Genomic DNA, 21,880 nt, shown 5'->3' with positions numbered 1-21,880 from the left:
TAATTCGTTAAAGTGAAAATTACGTGAAATATTGTTTGTACCTTAAAACAAAAAAATAAACGGAACACAAATCGAAATACATTTGTTGTACTTTTTAAAAATGGAAATATACACCAACATTAAAAAATAGGAAAAAACATCCCATGATATTTGTTTGTTTTCGTCGATACCTTGTTCCAATTAAAATTTTCATTGGAATTTTAATATTTCGGAATGTGAAAAAAATCCCAACAACAAAGAGCAGAAAATTCTATTGTTTTACAACATATTTTTAAAATGTTCTGTGAATAGTTTTTTTTAAATGTCAGAATTTTACTTACATATAGGGTAATTAAGCAAATGTATAAATGATATTTTACACATGTGTGTATTTAATAAACAAATTTATAAAAAAAAGGGAAACAAAGAAACATTATATGCTATTCATTATTATTTTTGGTCTGTAACTACAGATCTTCTGCAGTAAGTAGATTAAACATGGCGGGTAAATTTATTCTGAATCAGTTCCCAACACTCTGATTGTGAAGTTCCTCTGATCCTCGTTAACTTAAAATGCATTTTCTTCAAAATCAGCAAATGAGCTATTTGGGCGGAACGCTGTTGTGGCGCCGAGTTGCTAACAGAATTCATATTAATGATCGACAACGGGATATAGGTCATCATATAAAGCCTCAGACTAAAGTATATGCAACAAAAGTGAGATTTTCTCAACTGGTATCCCTGGTTGCCTTCACTATTGATGCCTTTTTGCCTTTGTTAGGAACAACAACTCATCGTTCATTGTTAAAGGTTTTTCCAACGTTGCCAACATCCATACTTTCCAAAATCTTTGCGAAGTATATTCATCCATTGTTAAAGAGCAAATTTTTCCAATGTGCGGTAACAGAATTCATATTAATGATCCACCATATAGGTCCATACATTATATGCCAAAATCTTGGCGATGCCTTTTTGCCTTTGTTAGTATATTGTTAAAGGTTTTTCCAACGTTGCCAACATCCATACTTTCCAAAATCTTGGCGAAGTATATTCAGCGTCCTACTGGTATCAATGGGATTTATATTTGATTTTCTATCATAAACATTTTTGAGATTTTGTTGAAATCTGTGAATTCTGCCTACTCCGGCCGTGGGTTTATAATAAATTAATATTGGAATTATGGATGGATCGGAATTATTTCTGAACACATTTTTTTAACTATAGTCACGGATTACAAATGTGAAATCAGAATTTGAAAATTAAATAAAATGAAACTAAAATTGTGAATCAAACAAAAACCAAACCTGTGAAAGGGGACGCGGACGACAATATGATACCCTACACACCATATGATACACTACAGTGAACCATAGCCTCTATTTTGATATTCTACACACAAATGTCTTGGCTCCACTGATCTGCTCTAGAGCGACTAGAAAACCTGTCAAATATAAAGTCTTCGGTCCATTTCATCTCTTAAATATCATCCTTGACAATTTCGGAATAGGTAGGCCCCTATAAATATTACCGTATAACTCCCGTAGTCGATTACATGCATATAAGTAGTACCAATTGAAAGAACAACCATCCATCTTGGATATACTATCAAATTCTCGGATCTATGTCCTTCAGGAGTAAATATTGTTGTCATTTGTCAAAATAGTCGGGGTGTTGTAGCTTCTAGATCGATAAGAAAACAGGCAAAAGTAAAGTTGTTGGTCCATTTCATCTCCTAAATATTAACCGATCAATACCAAAACAAATATGTTTCTTTTTTAGCTAGAACCACTCCTACGTGACGATTGGTCCATAAAAGCGATCTGTATCGTGTTTACAAGTTATAATGGACAGACACACATGTCTAGATCAACTCTAGTAGAGATATGAAGAACGATATACTAAAAGGTGGGTCTAGAACCATTATTTTGGGGCCACACAAAGCTATAATACCCTTACAACATAGTTATGAATGGTGCTAAGAAGTGAAATATTTAATTTTCACTTCTTAGCACCATTTAATATCAAAATAGCATGAAATCGTTGGTTTATGTATTATGGGTATAGAACTACCACATACCCTAGTTAAATTTAAAATATAGCGGATTTGGTGGAAAATCGGTACCAAAGTACAAAAAAATGGGGGTCCGCTTATATCGGGCCTACCCCGAAACTTAAGTCAATCTTGATAGTTTTTGGTCCAACTACTTCCTACCCAATAATAATCTAAAATACTAAATTACAGTCAATTTTGTTAAAAAACACGCACAAAATAAATAAAAAAACCGTGACCCACAGTGATATGAAATTTAAAATATATAACGATTTTCGCTCTATTTGAAATAGAGTTTTTACCAAAAAAAAAAAATGGGTTCCTGGCCCAGGAATTTAGTAAAACCAATCTATAATGTCATTTGGTTATTTTAAGTTTATAATATTGGGAGTTGATAATAAGTATTTTCCTAAACCCCTGATGGAAAAGATTTCATGTCAATATTTATAAATTTTAATTTTTTCCGATCAATTCACATGGCAACGTGATAACACCATTCCAAGAAATCCACTGATTCGTTGTTTTTTTTTTCATTAGTATTCACCATTACCGGTTAATTTTCTCACGATAATTAATTTGAAGAAATCGAAATTAGTAAAAAAAATAAATCATATCGATGTGCCATATAAATAAATATTTTGAAGAATTTAAATACGATTCCGATAAAAATTCTATTTAAGGTAAAAAATTCTAAACGAAATCGCTTACCTTTTCAAAGCAAAAAAAAAACAATCACCGACTACCATATTGCAAAATAGAGCAAAATGCCGATCGTACATTATTATCTTATTGTTCACATTAATTCCATAGAATAATGTTTTTAGTGCTCTCCTTCTCTACGTAGTTATAAAATAAACAAATGTCTTCATCTCCACACACACAATTCCCCGCTCTTCTTTCTCTACCCTTGATCGTGTTCTCTTATAAAATAAATAAAATGCTAATTTTGAAGAATGAAAATACCACAGAACAAATAATTTTGTTGTTGTTGTTGTTGTTTGTAGTCAAAACGTTTTATGCAGTTCTGTCTCTCTCTCTGTACTATTTACATACAACATGTATTGTTTGAATAATGACATATCTAGAGTAATGTTCGAAATGACTCATATGCATAATGGAATTTGTAATAAGGGTTCGTTTATGGTTTATATTTAAAATATTTGCAACAATTAATAATTATTGCATATCATTTCCCGATGTGATTGTTGTAATCACTATCTAATATTTTTGATGGGAAAATTGTGTTCGCCTCAAATAGCCGCCATTAAAAAATCACACTTAACATTGCCCCCACATTAGGTGGCACTTACACTTCACCCTTAATGATCGTCATTTAGGTGGCAGTTGTTTTAGGTGGGCGGTTTATTTTTTTATCTATTGTTGCTGTTATAAATCTATATTTAGTGTTATAGTAATGTGTGTTCGCTGTGTTTGTTTGGTGTCTTCTCTGTGATAAACCTATTTTAGAATTGTGACGGTAGCTCTTATCTTTGCAATTTAGAATGTTCTATAAAATAAACATATGTTTGTACATTTATAAACGCATGATTTTATATGAAATTAAAAATGAAACGTTGTTTGTCATAATCGAAATAAATAAAGACTTATATGATAACTTTTTTTATTTCTTTAAGAACGACATACATATGTAGAAAATATTTGAGGTCTCGATATAGGTATATGAAGAATCCAGAAGATTTGTGAAAGGTGAACACCTTGAAATTTCTCAGCTTATACAATATATATGAGTCGTTTATTTTGAAAGTGGTTTAAGTCCATTTGAAGGACCATTTTCCCTGATGTTGTTTTCACTTGATCTTTCCATCGGATGAGCTGTCTTCTCCTTTTTATATGCCTTTTGAGCTATGACATATTCAACCATTCTCACAATACGATCTAGTCAACGTAGTCGCTGCAGCTCGATAGTTCTGACTATGTCAATGTCCGAGAAAATATGGTATAGCTCGATGTTTATTCGACGGCGATATTCACCGTCGACGCAGATCCGCCCATATATCTTCCGGAGAATTTTTCTTTCAAACACTCCAAGAGCTTCCTCATCTGCTTGCGCAAGTACCTACGCTTCAGATCCATACAACAACACGGGTAATATCAGCGTTTTGTAGAGTGTGAGTTTGATCTGGCGAGAGGTGACCTTGATTTTGAGTTGCTTAATCACACCATAGTAGCATCTGTTGGCCAAGACTATTCTCCTCCGGATTTCAAAGCTGATATTTTTTGTTTTGTTTATTGCGGAACCGAGGTATATAAAATCATTCACTACCTCCAAGCTGTAGTTTTCAATTTCCACAGTTGATCCGAGTCTATTGGACATCTTGCACGTTGATGCCATCAGCTTGGTCTTCTCGCCATTTACTTCCTTCTCAATTCGTTCAAAGGTGGCTACTCGCAGTGTTCGATGTCGTACAGTGTGTCATTTCTGTTCACATTTGTATTTCGTATGATCTTTTCCAGCAGGATGTTAAATAGGTCACTCGACAAAGTGTCACCTCGTCTGAATCCTCGTCGGTATTGAAGGGCTCCGAGAGGTCCTTTCCGACTTTAACTGGTGACCTTGTGCCAGTTAAAGTTTTCCTGCATATTTTGCAAGAATGCCGAACGCAGACATGAACAGATAGGGCTGGTATGTGTCGATGTATTTTTCGTGGGTCTTTTCCAGGATTAGGCGCAGAGTGAAAATCTGGTCAAAAGTGGATTTTCCAGGTCTGAAGCCTATTGGTATGGTCCAATAATGTCATTGACCATTGGCTTCAGTCGTTCAAACATCACGGTAGATAGCACTTTATATGCGATGGTAAGGAGACCAGGGTGCGCAAAAATTCGCTCGCGATTGATTCAAAATACATTATTTTCGTTTTGTGCTCATTTTACGAATGAATTTATGGCGATAAATTCTTTACCAAACGAGCATTCGCCAAAGAATGTTCGCACATTCTTAGTTTCGTTTGGTGGTTGAAATTTTTTCTGACATTCTCTCACGAATGAAAACAAACATTCCCGAATTCTCGCGAATGCTCATAACAGCAACAACAATAACAACAAACGTTCGTGAACTCAATTGTTATTCCACACACATTCTTTCCTTGTTTGTGTGTGTTTACTTTTTATGATATTTTTGTTTGTTGTTGTTTTCAACAGTGCTCGCGAGCATTCGCGAACATTTGTTTTTTGAGTTTTTCAAAAGAATGTTCTTCAACAACAAATGCTGGCGAACGAACGACGACGCTTGCAACGAAATTTTATCGTTCGTGAATTTTTCGTACAATGCGAACATTCGCGAGAAATTGCAAATGTTGTTCATTCATATTAACTTTATCACTAGCGATAAATTGACAACATTCGAATTCTCGCCGTGAGCACGGGACACAGGATGCCGAGGTTACAATCATTCCTCTAGTCAAATTGTACCAATCAGCTGGTGCATGCTCCTGACCAGCATCTGACCACCGGTCTTGAATAGTTTGGCTGGAAATCCATCGGCAACTGCTGCTTTATTGTTCTTCAGACGATTAATTGCTTTTGCTGCAGTTTGTAGGGAGTATATTATTATCGGGACAAGGGGTGCTTTCGTCTAGCAAGTGGGTAAGTTGAGCGAAGTAGGCTTCTGCCATCTGTTCTGTTTGCAGCTTTTCGACGTCGAAGTTTTCGTGTTACATTGGATTGCACCTTTGCTGCTACATAAAGACGTGTGGCTGCCACAAGGTAATGGTCCGAATCGAAATTCGTTCCTCGTATTGATCGAACGTCTAAAACACATGCCTTCCGTCTATCACAACATGATCAATTTGATTTCTCGTTGCTTGATCAGAAGAAATCCAGGTGGCCTTGTGTATATCGAGATGATTGAATCTGGTGCTGCTAACTACCATGTTATTTTGCTGCGGCGAAGTCAATCAACCTCACGACGTTGTCGGATGTTTCTTCATGGAGGCTGAATTTTCCGACAGTGTGACCAAAAATATTTTCCCTTCCGATTTTTGCATTAAAATCTCATAGCCAGGGCAGCGATCATATGCTGATTTTAGACGCTCGTAAAATATGTATTTGTCTTCCGCCGGGGCATGGGCACAAATAAGACTGATGTAGAAGAACTTCGCTTTTATCTTTGAATCTTTTATTTTCGTGTTAACCAAAAATCCGCAGCCGAGTGTGGGTAACTAACCCGAGGCCTTAAATGATTTGCTCTGGTCGCAAATCATTTCAAAAATATCACACGAAAAAATAAAAAAGGTACTTAACTTGGAAATTTTGTCGAAAGGCTCTTTTATATTAGAATCTTCAATAATTTTTCAGAAAATTAAAACCATGACTATGGCAACCCAGGTTCACAGAACTTGTGTTCTTTTTTATTTATTTATTTTTATCTTCACAAATTTTGATTTTGTTTTAAAAATAGCACAAACAATTATCACAACTGTCCACCAATCAACATAAATAAATTTGCCATGATTTGTACATTTGTCATTTTTTGTTTTGTTTGTATGTTTGTTGATTTGTGGATGAGAATTTGTGATATGTTTGGCATTGGAACTCATTCAAATGAATCTAATGGGCGGTTGGATGAATGGTGGACGGATGGATAGTTCAGTTCTTTCGTTGTCAATTCATCGCCATCGTTGATGTGTCAAATTGTTTATTTGGCTGGGCAACGTCAACAGATAAATGACAATTATGTTGACGATGATTTGGTTGTTCGTTCTTCTTTGGCTTGATGACAAATCAAAACAAACAAAAACAAAATTAAAAACTAAAAACAAGAGAAATTATATGAAATTATAATTGAAATCACATTTTAAATATTTACGTAGGCTTTTCGATGTGACCATATGTGTTTGAATGACAGAATTTCGTACATACGCAGACACATTCAATTGTAAATGAAGTATGTTTCAGATAGAAAATAAAATTTTTATATTATCCCCACCATGGGGGGAGTGTACAGTAATTCTTGCAATCTAGGATTTTTGTTATTGGATAACAAAGGATGTATTAGTAGAAAAGTTCAATGTTCATGCTTTGGCTGATTTTAGTGCCATTCTCAAGTTGGAGGGTTTTCTTAGCTGAGAAATTTTTACAAAATTTGATCATATTAACAAGCAGTTCACCATTATCAATCTTCATTCACCATTATCAATCGATAAATTCGATCAATTTAATGATGTCCTAAATTTTCTGATTTCCTTAAACAGGCCCCTAAAATAATTCTTATATCCTACATCGAAGTATACGTTTATATATATCCTAAAATCATATTAAATTTGTGCATATATGTATGTATATTTAATTTTAAGTAGCAATTCCCTCCTCCACCCCCCAAGAATTAACCAAAAACCAATTCATTGCCAACAGCAACAAACAATTAAAAGCATCGAGACCAACATATTAAATGTTGCGAGAAGCGTTGTCGTTGTCGACGTATGTGGCAGTGATGGTAGGCTGAACAGCTCTGCTATTTGTTATTTCTTCATTCACTCACTCCATGACATGCCATTTCATATTTGTCAAGCACTTGTCTTACAGATTAATTAACACAAGATGATTATTTGCAGCTGAAGAAAAAAAAATAAAAACAACAACCCGAAACCACTTGAAATGAAATTAGATGAGGTTCGTCAAGCAAAAAAAGAAGTCGGAAAGTGCTCCATCACTGCAAATATTGATGATAAATCGCTCGATTGCCAAGAGGTGATGGTGGTGGAGGCGAAACTAAATTACGTTGCCTCGTAACCATTTGATATGAATGCATGAATGACTAGGCCGGAACCCCTTCTTTCAGAACCATGTGTAATTTAATCTTCTTTGTCTAATCGATTTAGAGGAAAAAAATATTGAGCATTTGGAAGGGTGAAGTGTAACAAATGTGATTTTTTAATAAATATCGATTGAAATGTGCCAAAGAATATTGTTTGTTATTAGATTCAAGTGGTCGTTTTTTTCTGAGGAAATGTGTATGCCCTTCACAACTATATTGTGAGGGTATTATAATTTTGTGTGGGTCAAAAAGTATGTATGTCCTAGACCTGACTTTTTCACATGGCTATATGGTCACAAAGTCAAATCGTCAAAAATGTTCATAGAAAATGGTTTGCCATGGTATGGTATTTAAAAATCATACAATTTTTTTGAACATAAAAATGATTTTTTTTTTTTTTTTTTTTTTGAGACTATAACCATGTGATAAAGTCATCCAATTCAAACAGGATTTTAAGAAGAGTTGTATGTTTTTTTTTTTTGACTATATATTTTAGTCAAATTAATAGTAAATTACAAACCCAGTTCGAAAAATTATAAAAAAAAACTTCGGAAATGTATGTTTTTTGACAGTTCACAGTTGTCCCAATTCAAATTTTTTTGGCCAAAATTATTTAATACAACATAATGTATACTTTTCGTTTATAAATAGATTAATATTTATTATAATAATATTAATATTTATTGCAAATCCGTTAAAACGCGTTTCTGCAATCATAAGGTACAATATAGTACTATTTATTAGGTTTTTAGATATGCAAAGGCATACAAAATGTTAGGGTACAAAATGTGACGTTTTAGTACAAACATGAGTTGTAAAATAAAATAAAATGCGGTAAACATAATTCAAAATTTACTCTTTTTATAAAAGTATGACTTAAAACAGGCTTAAGAAGGTTGTTTTATGCTATTAAGTAAAGAAAATAAAAGAACTCTATTAAGTTTTAAATTAATTAATTATTGAATATATGTAGATATTTCGTTTTCCAGAACTATATTTTCATCGCCATATTCTTCTTCGAATTCTTCATCTGTGGTTTCATCACAATCAGTATCATTCGCGGGCCGTAATTCATCGTTTAGTTCACAAACTAACAATTCGATTACTTCAGATGGCAGGTTTAACCGCCTTCTTTCTTGTAAGTGGGCGTTTAGGCGTATAAATGATATAAGTGGATCAGACGTATCCAATGCTCTATTAAATACGTCTGTGAGATTATTGACACGACTACTGTTTCTAGCGTGTAATAATCTGTCATTCTTATATATTTTGTTTCTGCATTCAGAACCATCCTCTCCAAAACATCCAACTGGCAACACAACATTCTGCATTATTTGCTTAGAATGAATCAAGACCTTGTGCACTGTTGGTGTCATCGCTACCCAAGGATAATGGCCCTGAATATATTTAGCTGTTTCGAAACAGTATTTTTCAAATTTTTCCAAATCAAGGGGAAATTGACATGTTAAACATACAAGAATTATATGAAGGCGGTAAACAAGCTCTTCTTTAATTCCGATAATTTGAGCAAACTTCTGGTAACTACCAAAGGCACGACGGGATGTGTTACCATCATTAGTAGAACCAAAACCACCAACTTTGGGAACGTCAACGCAGAAATGTTTTTTATACTATTAAAACCTGAAATATCAATGAAAAATCGGATGAAACTTTGTCTTTATCCCACATTTTCAGTTCAATACTATATACAGTATTTATCGGTTAATTGACCCTACGGTTAATTGGTTTCCACGCTTAATTGAACCACATGATGGGTCAAAAATATTTAATTTCATAGTAAGCGGGTTCGGATAATTGGTTCCTCGGTTAATTGAACAAAAATTTGTGCAAATTTTGATGTGCAATTAACCGAAAAATACTGTACAATAAAAACATCAATTTATAAAAAATTTCACTCAACTTAAAGTAGAAAAATACATTTTTTCTAAAAAAGGCAAAATAAGGCAAAATATTTCATCTGAATATGATAGTACATACCCCTGCCAGCTTCCAAAAATTTTTTGGAGGAGACGATATTTTTAAATTTTTTCTAAAGTTTAAGAAGATTTCAAAAATATTTGTAAAAAATAATTTTCAATATACACACAAACTTTTATCTCCCTACCCAGATATTACAACTTTCTTCGTTCTTTCTTTATATATTATGAAAGCACTTATTATCAGCTTCCAGATTCATAATAACTTTGGTCTGAATTTCGTATACCCATTCGACCACACAGCACACCAAAAAGTATATATTTTACAGCACACAGTCTGTTCTATTTTTTATACAAAAAATTTCAACTTTAGCATTACACCAATGAGAGGCTATTAATGGTATTTAGAAAAACCAATTATTTTCGGATGGTTTGAAGTGTTTTTTATTATTCCGCGCAAAAAAATTATAAAAATATGAAACTTCAAAAACATAATTTTGGCCAACAATTTTGTGATTGCGACAACTGTGCAGTTGTGCCATTTTGAGTATGATATTTTTTACTTTTATCTCTAAGCATAAAGGGATAAAAAAACATTGCTAAAGAGTAAACATCAATATTTCGAGTAGTTCACGTGATAAGAAATACATACTTTTTGAAAATCGACCCCAAATCGAAATAATAAAAAATTCCCAAAAAACTTTGCGAATAATGCAAAACCCAGGTATGGTTTTTCGTCCACCACCATAAGCTTAGAGATTTTGGCGGTCCCGATTGATACAAGATTTTAGTGCTGCACAGTGCCTTTTTTTAATTTTTGTGCGATTTTAATAATTTTATTTCATACGACAGCCAGACATGTACTCTCTATTTTTTTTAGTGGTCAAAAATTCTTTAAGAAGGACTTGTCTTTAAATACAAAAAACAACAACAAAATTTAACGAATTATTTTTTTATTCTTTAAGCTTTCAAATACATATATGCAGAGTTAGTCTTATCTTGAAAGGGGGTTTCTGAAGACAAGTAATTAATGGTGTTCCAAATTGACGATAGGTTACTGAAACGAAACAATCGCCACATAACCATTTGTTTTTAAGTGCTTCGTTGTGTTGGCTCATCTACGAACCGATTGCTGTTTTATTTCTGGCTTATTTGCATTAATCATTCGCCAGATTTGATAATTTAGTATCAGTATTTTGCATAGAGTTGTCGTTTGTCTGCAGGCAAAATATGGGTTATATCAGTCCATGTTTCGACATAGCCCCCATATAATTGTTCCCCCTTTTTAGAGTTTACAGTACGTTTTTTACCGTTATTGACGGTAATATGACATTTGTGGTTTTTTAATTCTTTCTTTAATTTGACATTGTGTGCTGTAATTGAGTAGCAAATAGTTATATCAGCAATAGAATCAGAATCTATATTTTCCTATATTCAGGTATAGCCCGCGTTAATTTAAAAATTTAGGTTTTCATTGGGTACAAAATCTGCGTACTAAAAATCATTTTTAGTAGGCAGATTGGATTCTCATTTGCCAACGTTTCTGTGTAGCCCATATATAATATCCTTTTTATAACCTCCACCATAAGGTGGAGTGTATATTAAATTTGTCATTCCGTTTGCAACACATCAAAATAATCACCGGAGACCCCATAATGTATATAATCTTGATCAGAATAAATTTCTATGTCGAATTTTGCACCGACTTGCTAGTACTCCTAGGATGTTTTGTATTGCAAATGGCATATATAGCCCCACATAACGGTACTCCCTATATTCCGTAGTTTGGAGATATTGGCCACACTTTCCCAATGAATAGTCTGTAATTTGACATTTTGGGTTCTCATAGTAGAGCACATTTCAGTACCAAAAATTATTAATATTGATTTAAGTTTCAAGGTGGCCCAAATTTAGCAGTACTCTTCAATATTCGATATTTTAAGGGAGTTTAGACCGGTTTTTCAACCGAATTGGCTGTAATTTGGTAACTTGGGTTAACAGTAAATAACGCATATCCGTACCACAAATTATTAACAGAGTAACTTCGGGTAATGTGGACCACCATTTTTTTTTTTTGATATTGTGGGCGTAAAAACGGTAAAAGATAAAAACAAATTGTTTTCACAACATAGTAGATTTGTTGGCTAAATATATTCCAGGTCAAAAATTATATATGTATTTGTGTCTATAAAAATTTTATTGCATTATATTTGAAAAAACTCTAAACTACAAATAAAAATAACTTGGCGGGTAATGTGGACCAGTATGAGTGGGAATGAGGATCAGTAAGTTAAAGGTAGGTTGTGGATTGGTTGTGATAAACTTCAATTTATTGCATTCTTGGGAAACAATGAATGCAAAAATATATGGGTTCATGTTTTGGAATAGCCCCCATTTAAGGTTACCGCCCCATTTGCGGTATTTTAAGGCCCTTGCTTCATTATCCAACCGAAGCACCTGTAATTTCGCATATCGAGTTTTCAGAGGTTATAATACCTCCTCGCATATTAAATGCGCCCACGTTTCGAACTCGTCCTCATGAAAAGGTCCTACTTTTTTATAGTGGTCCACATGACCCGACATTGGATATTTTTATTTAAAAAAAATTATCGGCTTCAAAAATTAATAAAAATTAAAAATCGCCGATTGTAATTACATCTAAACATATATTTTTGTTAAAAAAAACACATAACTTCTTTATATTCGAGAAAAACCAAGTGTTCGACTATTTTGCAAAAACGTTCGAGTATTGTGCTAAAAATGCTCAAATCACACTTTTACAATCCGTGCTACATTTTCTACTACTATATTTTCAACATTGCAATTATTTATTAAAAACCAATTTTGATGTTAGTTTTCACTAATTAGGAAAACATTTATCAAGGCGGCATTGAAATATTTGAAGCATTTTCTTAGATATGGGGGGTGGTCCACATTTGACGCATGGTCCACATTACCCGAAGTAACTCTATTGACCACAGTGTCAGGGTAAGCACTATATAACACTACCCTCTAGTATTCGGTATTTTGGACATGTTTTCCAACCAACTTGGTTGTAATTTTGTATTTTGGGTTGTCATTGTATAGCACTGTTCGTACTAAAAAGGTTTAATATTGACTCACGTTTAAGGGTAGTCCCCATAATATGAGAGCTACCCCTTTTCAATAAAATTGTAACTGTAATATTGTATTTAGGGTTCATATAGCGGTATCATCGGCAAATATTAATAATTTCAGTGCGGAGATGTACTAAAATTATTAATATTTGCCGACTTGATTATTTTTAGAGTTTTGGACACGTTTTTCAAACGAATTTGGCTGTAATTTGGAATTTTGTATTCACATTGGCTGTCAAATCTCACTACCAAAAATATCAATATTGATCTCCGTTTTATTATAGCCGCATATAACTCACTATTAGATATTTTGACAGTTTCAATCATCATTTTCTCAGCTATTTTTCGTTATATTCAAGCCTCTATCATGACATGGGTTTTCACCTAGAAGCCCCATTAATTTTAGATACTTTGATTGTCATCCTCAAGGTGGACGATATAAAAATTTCGGCCGGTCCGAACTTAAAATCGTTTTTACTTTTTTTATATTTATTTATTTGTTTACATTCCGTCTGTCTCCCTGCACGATATAGACCACATACAATGATATGGCCCGATTTGTTATATCATAAAGTCCGTTTTAGTTCTTTACTCCATATGACATATTTCCAAAGTTGCATTATTTCCTATGGCGATGGTATCAAAATTAGGTTCGGCCGAAATCAACGTCTTTTTTTCTTGTTATAATTTTTTAATTTAAGAAGTTGCAAATTTGGTATTTGCATATAGGTTCCGAACCAATTTCAAGTAAAAGCTTGATTTTTTATATGTATTTCCACTATTTTAATACGCATACACCAATCGATTCAAAAGTTAAATTTTAAACTAGCAGACTGAAACGCTTGATCATATATGGCAATATTTCGGAAATGTTACCACTTGTGTCAATATAGTTGGTTTTAATTTTCATAAATACAACCTACGTTATCTTGCATATTATATCGTTCTATGGAAAATACCAAATATCTCAAAAATTATTTCAATAATACATAGTAAAAAATAAAACTTTTTTAAAATTGTCTATATGTCAAAGTAGAGAACATTCACATACTTTAATTGAAACAGCTGAATAACATAATAGCAGAAGCCAAATCAAGGCGGCCTAATTTCTGTTTTCTACAATCACAGTTTATTCACCCACAAAATTGCTCTAATATCTGTCCTCCCTCCCACTGTCACGATTCGTGTTTATTGCATTTTTTTACTATTGCAAGTGCAAGTGTTTTTATTTTTGCACAATAATTTAACGAAATAATTTACGACATAGTGTCGCAATTTTGCCATTCAATTGCCTTTAAATCGTATGGTTGTGTTCATTCCAGGGAAAATTGGTGTCGACAATAATACTCAAGGCATAATTACACACTCACACACACATTCGTACATATATGTGTGTGAATTCATTCATAATATTAAAGACACAAAGTGAATAGACGACACGTAACACTTGTTCTCATAATTTATAAATTTTAATAGATATTTTTTACACACAACCCTGAATGGACTTATTTTTGTAAGAGGGAAAACGACTATTGTTTTTTTAACTAATGTACCAAATTGTAAAATCTTCAATAACGCCAAATAAACATTTTCTACTTACTAAAATACCTTTAATCAGGCATAAAGGTTTTAATTCATTTGAATTTGTAAAGATTATTGCCTATGCACAGTTGTCGCAATCACAAAATTTTTGGCCAAAATTATTTTTTTGAAGTTTCATATTTTTATAATTTTTTTGCGCGGAATAATAAAAAACACTTCAAACCATCAGAAAATAATTGGTTTTTCTAAATACCATTAATAGCCGCTCGTTGGTGTAATGCTAAAGTTGAAAATTTTTTGTATAAAAAATAGAACAAACTGTGTGCTGTAAAATATATACTTTTTGGTGTGCTGTGTGGTCGAATGGGTATACGAAATTCACACCAAAGTTATTATGAATCTGGAAGCTGATAATAAGTGCTTTCATAATATATAAAGAAAGAACGAAGAAAGTTGTAATATCTGGGGGAGATAAAAGTTTGTGTGTATATTGAAAATTATTTTTTACAAATATTTTTGAAATCTTCTTAAACTTTAGAAAAAATGTAAAAATATCGTCTCCTCCAAAAAATTTTTGGAAGCTGGCAGGGGTATGTACTATCATATTCAGATGAAATATTTTGCCTTATTTTGCCTTTTTTAGAAAAAAATGTATTTTTCTACTTTAAGTTGAGTGAATTTTTTTATAAATTGATGTTTTTATTGTATATAGTATTGAACTGAAAATGTGGGATAAAGAAAAAGTTTCATCCGATTTTTCTTAAAATTGATATTTAAGGTTTTAATAGTATAAAAAACATTTCTGCAACATTTTTTGAAAATTGGCCCACAATGTGACATAGCCGTACCGTCCGATTTAAGATATTTTAAAGATGCTGCTGAATGCAGAAACAAAATATATAAAAATGACAGATTATTACACGCTATTTAATAGAGCAATGGATACATCTGATCCACTTATATCATCTATACGCCTAAACGCCCACTTACAAGAAAGAAAGCGGTTAAACCTGCCATCTGAAGTAATCGAATTGTTAGTTTGTGAACTAAACTGTGAATTACGGCCCGCGAATGATACTGGTTGTGATGAAACCACAGATGAAGAATTCGAAAAAGAATATGGCGATGAAAATATAGTTCTGGAAATCGAAATATCTACATATATTCAATAATTAATTAATTTAAAACTTAATAGAGTTCTTTTATTTTCTTTACTTAATAATATAAAACAACCTTCTTAAGCCTGTTTTAAGTCATACTTTTATAAAAAGAGTAAATTTTGAATTATGTTCACCGCATTTTATTTTGTTTTACAACTCATGTTTGTACTAAAACATCACATTTTGTACCCTAACATTTGTATGCCTTTGCATATCTAAAAACCTAATAAATAGTACTATATTGTACCTTATGATTGCAGAAACGCGTTTTAACGGATTTGCAATAAATATTATTATAATAAATATTAATCTATTTATAAACGAAAAGTATACATTATGTTGTATTAAATAATTTTGGCCAAAAAAAATTTAATTGGGACAACTGTGCTATGGTTTGATTATTGCCTATAGTTAAGAATTCTGAATTGAATTTAGTTGTACATCGTCGAAATTATGGAGTGTAATTATGGAGTGTAACAGACCAAAACAATGTTTTAAAAATAGAATTCGGAATCTGTTGCAAAAAAACTTAATAATTTCCCCTTTCGTATCTATAACAAAGCCTGTCATATTTATATCATACATTTATGTGAATCACATAATATACAATTTCTATATATCACTTCGACAGCAGAGAATATAAAAATAGTTTTTGTTTCATTAATATTGTCAGGCTGTTTAATAAATTCCAAATTGACACGTAAACTCCACCTTACAAATTCACACCCACCACCCTAAATCATCTCCACAACTCATACCAATACATGTAAACATTTCGATGATCTGCCCAATGTCGATTGGAGGTGTTCGTGTCATTGTCGTGAGTTTTTTTTTTTTTGCTTTCTTCCTTGGATTACATTTGAGCGTTGACAAGAACATATTTATTTTTATTAACTGTTTCTTGTCGGTAGTTTTTCGGTTGTCAGTTACTGCAGGCACCCTCCCACCAGTCATGGAACTTATCCCACTTTTTTTGCCATTAATTTTTGTCGCACCCATTTTTTGCTGTTCATTTTGATGCGACCAATAGCTGGCCATAACTGCGGCTACGTGATTCAATTGTTGATGTTCGAAATCGAATCCTGTTGGGTGGTATTGGAGTAAAAGAAGATTCTTAGTGTAGAGGGGCCTTTTTGTGGGATCTTCTAGGAATCGTAGATATTCCAATGGGAGTTATAAGATAGAACGCCATTTGAAGGTCTCCCAAAGATATGCAGGGATTCTATAGATAGAAGATCTTCTGTAGGACTTTTATTGATGGGTGAACAAAAGACTTGCTGTTGGTTTTATATATAAAAAACATTTTATAGGTCTTCAAAGAAATTTTGTTGTTGGGCTTCTATATACAACAGATATATTTGTATGACCTCTATGGACAATTTACATTGTGCATATCATGGTAGAAGACTTCTAGCCAATGAGAAAATGAAACTAAGCTTAGCTGAACCTTTGTGTGGAGGCTATTTAAAACATGGAGAGAAATTTGCGAGAAATCCGAATGTAAAAATTACTACTTCGGGAAAATCCGATGGAGGGATGGAGGCTATGTCCAAACATGGATTTATATCGAACATTTTTCGGCAAAGATTTTTTACCCTCCAAGTACCCTGCACAAATTGTAACCAGTTCGGTTGGGCTATTCAAATAATTACTAAATACATTTTCAATTTTGAAAAACTCGTCCAAATTACAGCCACCTCGATGAGAAAATGCTGCCATAAACTTCAAAATGCCGAAAAAGAGGCGGTATCTTTATATGGAGCTATACCAAAGCGTAGACCAATATATATCTTTCACCACACTGCGGTACAGGGTATTATGTTTTTGTGCATATTTTTGTAACAGGTAAAAGTAAAAAGGTAGACACATGGTTCCTTTTGAGAATATGCATGGAATCACTTTCTGAGTCGATATATAGTTCCCATATTAATTTCCTTCAGATTTTTACTAAAAATTGACGTCCGTGGAATTTTGTTGAAATCGGGTTAGATTTAGATATACGTCCCATATAAATTTTCGTCAGATTTAATATAAATGGTGCACTAAACTGCCAGTGTTTTTTTTTCGATTGAGTCAACATTTTGCAAAGCGTACTGAGATTACAACAGGTTGAGGTCTGTGAAGTTTTATTGAAATCGGCTCAGATTTAGATATAGATCCCATATATATTTTCCTCCGATTTTATATAAATGTTGCACCAAATTCTCTTTTTTTGGATTGAGAAGCGATTTTGCATCCGAATTTTGAACTTTCCTTACTGGCTTTCTGGCAGTACCAGCAATGTGTTTGCAAAACGTCAATACTCTACATTAAATATTTCGATCGCTATATTGATTTTAATAGACATGGATATATCGATATAGAATTCAATTCTGATCAATAATATTTACTTTTCGGAGTCTCCGATGAAAAATTTTACACACTTAAGATCTTGTACAGGACTTCATGGAGGTTAGAAGTTCTTTTATAGGACTTCTACAGTCCTCAACAGATATCCTGTAGGCTGTAGGCTTTCTATAGGAATCGTTTATTTTGAAAGTGGTTTAAGTCCATTTTAGGTTCTGATAAAAATCATATCAAATCATATAATCATCAATCATACATCACTTAAAAATATTTTTGATACAAATCCAACCCAAAACTTTAAATATCTCAATATAAGATAAAAACGGACTGAAAACAGTGAAAGTAAACGACTCATATGTCTCCCTTTTATAGATCGAAATCCTTTTGTAATTCTTCCACAAGCAGAAATAATATTTCGAAGTAGAAGCCTTTGTGCAGAATTTATACAGACAGAATATCTTCTGTAGCAAATACAGAAAATGTATGAAGGTCTCGTCTTTTTGAGGCCCTTATACGCGCACTTTGCAATTTTACCATAAAAATCGAATTTTTCATTTTCCTCACCATCTTCGCTTTCAAAATGTGAAACGACGTTGATTCAATTTGTCGAATTGATATCAGTTCACAGTTTTATCCATGATTTTATGTTTCTTCTGTTTTTGTGTTTGGTTTGTATGTTGTTTTTTTTTTTCTTATATCATTCTTTGACAATATTAAGCGGAGATTGACTGGCAGGAGCCAAACCTCGATATATAACTGACAAGTGGAACGTAGCAAGGACGGCGTGGAAGGGGTGTGAGGCAAATGCGTTCATAATTCATTGTGAACTGCTCTGTATGATACGTTAATTAAATGCTTTAATTGTTCTTTGGCTTGTCTTTTGTCGCAAATGCGTCTGTCTGTCTGCCCGTTTGAATGTGTGTCGTTCAATATCTCAATTGAGTTTTGTAACGATGCTTTTAATTAGTCGAAAGAATTTAATTAAAGGACTGACATATAATCACTCTCACACATACTCGTACGCCCCCACTCCGTTCACAATGACACCCACAGCCATAACTTGTTGGCTGTTTATTTGGCGGCTTGCAGAACTTTCCTCTCTCTCTCCAATGCCTACCATGGATTGTTAATGGAATTGTTTTAATTAACCTCCTGAGATATGAACAAAGTTTTTTGTTTTCGTTTTTGTTATTTAATCCAAATAAATGTGGGAATATCTTGTGGGCCTTTACAAATCCAATGCGTATCAGCAAGATACCAATCAATAAAAAAAAATTTTATTTGTTTTGGGTGCTTGTTTCTTTGTGGTTTGACAAGAATGTACTTGGCTAATTAATTTGTTACATTGTTCAAGCTAATTTTTGAAATAATTCAAAAAGTTTTGTAATAAAAAAAAGAAAAGATAAGACTTATGCACAATATCCGTACTGAGAGAGGGGGAGTGATAGACTTGAGAGACTTTAGAAATAATTTATTTTTGACATTTAATTTTAAATAATGGATTTAATTTGTGAACAGTAACCACATCAAATTTCATTAAGATAACAGCTGTCAGGGGAGGGCATCCTTGCTGGCTAATTTAATTCCGCTTACAATCCGAATCCCTTTTCAGCCACCATTTGTACAACAGAAATCAAAGTCCATATTTTAATATTAAAGTTGTTTTTATTTAATGGGACATATAATTGCTGACATTGCCATTGTTAAACTTATTGCAAAAATTGAGTGTAAAAAAGTGCAAATTTGTATTTAATACAACATTACAAAATTACACAGGTTTTCATATTTCCATAAATCTAATTAGCTGTAAACAATGACCGACAAATGCAAATTTTTCCTCGCAAATCACATAAATTGCAATTAAATTTATTTATTTAAACCATCACCAAACGACAACAACAACAGCAACTATAAATTAGCAAATTCAATTTGTAAAGATGGAATACAAACACAAAAAAATCTCTATTGCTTCCTCTTACTGCTTCCATGAGCAGAACCCTGTAAAAATTAAGAGAGAGGGGTGTGTGGGGCAACAAACATCATTTACATGAATGATTATCTCGGCGGACCAGTCAAACCGGAAATAAACGTAAAACGCTTTAATGCTTTTATGACACTGCTGCGGCTGCTGCCGATGACGCTGATGATTCATAGAAAAACTGCCAACCGGCAATAGACAAAATACATCATTTATGGTCCGATACCCAGACCCCCAGACATAGATTACAAAATGCATTGAACTTGAATGCAATTAATTACAAGTGTTTCTAAATAGTACGAGTATTCATGTAGTCGTTGTTGTTGTTGCTGTGGTGTTTGGCTCGAGTATATTTAAATTTTGCAAACACGAGCCATTTACCATTTATTTGCTGTGCCAATATCATTGTCGCATTTATTAAACGATTTTTTGTTGTTGTTGTTGTAAATCTGTGATAATTTGTTGGGAAGTCTCTATATGTGCATGGACATGCCCATATTAGGATTATGAATGAATTTAATAATACGTTAGTTGGATAAGTTTAATGAAGATTGTAATGAAAATTACGGCAAATGATTAAAAAATGGTCGTACATAAATATGGGGAAGTTTGTCCTGTAAATACACATAGCTTTTGTTTGGTGGGAAAAGTCTCTTAAGGAGAATATTGATTGTATATCAATTTTGTGGTTTCATGTGAACCGATTTCAAATATTTCTTGGTTTGTAGGGTTTATCCCCTTGGAAATGAGAAAAGTGAAATCGGTGGCGATAAAAATTATCACCAGTCCCGACAAAAATAAATTAACAAATGATCCCCATGTGATACCTTTGGCTGAGCTAAGCTATTTATGAAAGTTTTTAGACAGGATCTTATGATCCTGTACTGGAAATTTTCTGGTAAGAAGTTTTTTTTTACACCAGGAAAATGTGACTAAACGTTTCAAAGTTATGACCTATATAATAAATTTGACCGGTCTTAATTTGTATAAAAAGGATTTTTTTCACCGTAAAACTAAAATTCCGAATTGAAATGTGGAATTGGTAGGAATTTTCTGCAGACATGTTTTTCACAATTCAAGAATCCAAAATGCAAAATAATTTTCGCCATGAATCTGCAGAATATGGTAAATCAGGCGAAAACTTTATGTGGGGCTATACCAAAGCGTGCTTTCTATCACCCAGGAATACAGAATGTAAAATTACAGCCAATTCAATGAGAAAAATTCAAAATGCAGAAAAGTGGCGAGTCCTCCTATATAAAAGATGGACTACTGAAGTTCCTATAAATGAATAAGTAAAAAAGTGTCTGTCGATTGACTGACATTTGAGGAAGGTACCAAAAGTAGTGAGCCAACGGATTGATGAAATTGGACATTCCGTTCGCTTCATATGAGATTTACAAGATTTCATAATTTTCCTTTGTGGGGGACGTCCTAGAAGGAGTGAACCGATAAGTACCACCTTCCAGCAAAGTTTGTTTTGAATGGGATGCTCTGTTCGCATGATATTATAAAATACATTTTCAGCACAATTCCGAACATTTTGTAAGGGAGGTGCCAGAAGGAGTGGACCGATTTTCCCCACTTCGAACTTAGTATGAGTTTGAAGGAAATGTTACAATGTGCACAGTTTGGATCAAATGCCACATTTCATTATCCTATTTATAAATATTGCAAAATTTGACCCTTTGTGGGGAAGATACCAGTCAGTAGGAGTAGACAAATGGGTTCCTTCTTCAAAATTGATGTAGACTTGGTAAAGCTTATAGGTTGTGCAAAGTTTGGTTAAAATCGGAGAGACATTTCACATCATATTATAACATTAATTTTTAGCAAACGTTTGACCATTTTGTGGTTTTTTGGTAAAAATCCCAAAATACCAGAGCTCCGAAATGCTCGCTCGAATTCGAGCGGGAGTACTCTTGCGAGTAGAAAAAGTAAATAGAGTATACTCTATTTTTCTCTGCCACTCAAATAAGAGCGCAAGTGCTTCGCTCGT

At 33.1% G+C, this 21,880-nt stretch overlaps 2 protein-coding genes across 2 annotated transcripts in view; both read left to right on the top strand.

Moving 5' to 3' along the window:
• LOC133330735 (four and a half LIM domains protein 2) overlaps positions 1-21,880 on the top strand; it is a 283,851-nt gene that overhangs the window by 133,990 nt on the left and 127,981 nt on the right. The gene's annotated exons all lie outside the window — the stretch shown is intronic.
• LOC133330736 (eukaryotic translation initiation factor 4E1) overlaps positions 15,988-21,880 on the top strand; it is a 158,357-nt gene continuing 152,464 nt past the window's right edge. The window contains exon 1 of the mRNA XM_061539147.1: positions 15,988-16,001. The gene's annotated coding sequence lies outside the window, so the exon portion shown is untranslated. The remainder of the gene's footprint in view (positions 16,002-21,880) is intronic.

This window comes from Musca vetustissima, unplaced genomic scaffold (genome assembly GCF_032173495.1).
Source record: "Musca vetustissima isolate MV318-11 ecotype Yass unplaced genomic scaffold, APGP_CSIRO_Mvet_v1 utg69497, whole genome shotgun sequence".
NCBI lineage: Eukaryota > Metazoa > Arthropoda > Insecta > Diptera > Muscidae > Musca > Musca vetustissima.
This window is presented reverse-complemented; position numbering and strand designations above follow the sequence as displayed.